Source organism: Peromyscus leucopus, chromosome 4, assembly GCF_004664715.2.
Source record: "Peromyscus leucopus breed LL Stock chromosome 4, UCI_PerLeu_2.1, whole genome shotgun sequence".
Taxonomy (NCBI): domain Eukaryota; kingdom Metazoa; phylum Chordata; class Mammalia; order Rodentia; family Cricetidae; genus Peromyscus; species Peromyscus leucopus.
The window spans coordinates 74734126-74737049 of NC_051066.1; the positions used below are offsets into that span (position 1 = coordinate 74734126).

The 2924-nt window shown below is 43.9% G+C and overlaps 1 non-coding gene across 1 annotated transcript; it reads right to left on the bottom strand.

The window, feature by feature from the left end:
• Positions 1 to 1832: 1832 nt before the first annotated feature.
• On the bottom strand, positions 1833 to 1997 carry LOC114698954. Its single transcript, XR_003735439.1, has one exon. It is a non-coding gene; the product is annotated as a U1 spliceosomal RNA (small nuclear RNA).
• Positions 1998 to 2924: the final 927 nt, after the last annotated feature.

Consider the following 2924-nt stretch of genomic DNA (forward strand, 5'->3'; position numbering starts at 1 on the left):
CCCCTTCTCTCTCTCTCTCTCTCTCTCTCTCTCTCTCTCTCTCTCTCTCTCTCTCTCTCTCTCTTTCCTCTCTCCTTCCCCTTGTCCCTTCTCAGAGGCAGCCTCTCATCCTCCCTCCCCAATAAATTTCTTGTGGTGACTTCTGTTGAATCGTGTGATCTTTGTGTCATTCCTTGGACTTCAGATAGCCATGAAATCTGAATAATAGTGTTGTATCTCTGAGAAGATATCCTGGTACCTGTATTCTTCTCAGGGGAGGGGTCTGAGCCACACTGGGATGCTATCCACCAGCTCCACTCGCAACAGATCCACCACCATCTGGCCCACAGATACCTTGGTTTTCCATCCATCACAGACAATTGGTGAGTGATCTCTTTCAGCTGGTGTAAAGGTTCCCTGAGTCTCTGATACTCTTGGAGGTGGAGGTACCCACTTCTGACCCTTTCACTTGGGTGAGCCTCCGTTTTTCTGTTTGGTTTTTGCCATTTGGCTTCCCTCAGTACCTGGAAAGCCCGATACGATACCAGGTGCAGTCCCCTCAGGCTATTAGCCCTTGACCCCCATTGTAATGTGGTGATTACCCACCAAATAGCATGCATCCTTTTGGTCAGTCCTCCCTGAGTCCTGGGGACATCACATCCTTGACTATAGGCATTGTCCTTTCCTTTCTTCCCACCCATGGGAACTGCGTTATCCATATAAAACTTCTAGCCTCTTCACCTAGCACCAGATCTGAAGGTCTCCAAATATATTGCTTCTTGCAACCAAATCTGGCCCCAATATCTCTTAGATAATCAATTCAAACGTGACTGACTAGTGGCACCCTAGATCCCAATATTATCCAGGACCTGTTACAAATACTGAAAATGATCAAGGGGACAGGAAAAGAGAGTCTCCATTCCCCATTTCTCTTTACTCTGTTCCAAGCCTTGTTTGTTTTTGTCTGGTCTCCCTCCACACACTGTGTAAATGTCCTATCTTTACCTGACCATAGATGGATCTGGAACTTTACTGCAAAGTGCAAGTCCAAGACAGACTTAGCTGACCCAGAGAAAGCAAAGGAGTAGACCAACCACAGAGATCACACATCTGGCATACACCCTTTGCAGACTGCTGCATCACATCTTTATGCTCTACCTGAAGCATCAGCTTGGAGCCAAGCTGCTGATGCTAAGAATCATTTATTTATTCTGATTCCTCCCAACCATAAAATTTGGTTCCTAATCCTAGATTCTGATTCTTCATCTGTGGCGTCCCTCTGATCTCTAATCATTTGTCTCTGGCTCTCTGTGCTCTGGCCTGCTATAACCTCCTTCTTTTAGCACCTATGTGCTTCTCTGGCTCCTGCAGCCTGCTACACCTCTCTCTGGCCTGCTACACCTGTGTGGGTATCTTCCTTCTCCCCTGCTTTCTTCCCTCTCTGGTCTTCCTTCCACAGGAACTGAAATCCCACCTGTGGCAGCCTTGGACCTCTTTCCTTTGCTTCCTTGCTTTTCTCAGAGCTACCTGCTCTATTTTTCTTTTTGCTTTCCTAGGCCTATACTTTGCAAAATTCCTCGGTTCCCCCTGGGAGCTGCCTACTAATTCCTGCAGCTTCTCTATATCCTTTTGGCTTCGGAGATATTATAGCCCTCCCTCAGGTGGTTTCTGCTTGTTCCTCCATGTTTCTTAGCCATTTCTTTCTTTGTCTATGCCATAAGTGTCTCTCTGTATCCTGGAGCCTACTATGCCCTTGATACCAACACATGGACAACTTTCTTTTCTTTTCTTTTCTTTTCTTTTCTTTTCTTTTCTTTTCTTTCTTTCTTTTCTTTCTTTCTTTTTTTTTTTTACAGGGGAGAGCACAAACACAATCCCCCACTACCACAAATTATGCAGTCGAGTTTCCCGAATTTGGGGAAATCGCAGGGGGTCAGCACATCCGGAGTGCAATGGATAAGCCTTGTCCTGGGAAAACCACCTTCATGATCACGGTATCTCCCCTGCCAGGTAAGTATTTTTTTTCTAACTTTCTTTCTTGGCTCTGCCCTGCTACACTTGTACGAGTTTCTCCACTAAAGACACTTACTAGCTCTCTTTTACCCTGTAGTCCTACTATTCTGTCTCTCATTCCAGCCTGTAGTCCCCAGCTTCAGGGCTCAGCTCCTTCTTGGAGCTTATAAGAACATCCCTGCCCAATGTTCCATTTTGTGACCTTCTCTCCTCCCCAGTGGACTCACATTTTATTACTACAGCTTAGCCTCAGTACAGGTCAGTGGCCAAAATGGTGCACTTGATTTCCAAATTCTCACAGATTGTAACAGCTTCTACCACCACATAAGCAAATGATCCCAAAGTCTCTTATCTCTAAGGTTCTACCTCTCACTCTTAAACATCTTTTATCTCTATGATTTCTTGTACTCTGTTCTCAAAAATTCACTTAAGACTGTGCTGTAATCCCTATCTGAAGATTTCTAAGTCCATCGGGTATGGTTTTAAATCTATAAAATATGTAACAACAATTTGGCTTTAAACTTATAACTAAAGGCTTGTCTAGAATATACTGTATATGTAATTTAGATCCAAGTCTCCCTAAGTGTGTATAACTTGGATTCAACTCTCATTTAAAAATGATAGATCTACTAGGAAAACAGATGTTTTTAAATAGCAACCATGTGGCACTTCTTCATCTTGGCTGATGATCTCATCAAGATGTAAGCAGCCACCAGGCAATGGTGATACTCATTTTTAATCCCACTAACTCTGGAGGCAAAGGCAGGCAGAACTCTGTGAGTTTGAGTCCAACCTGGTCTACAGAATGAGTTCCACAACAGCCAGTGCTACACAGAGAAACTCGGTCTTGAAAATCCAAAAAAAAAAAATGAAGGAAAGAAAAAAAAAGATGTAAGCAGCCATATGGCTAACAGCCATCCTTACTAAGGTTA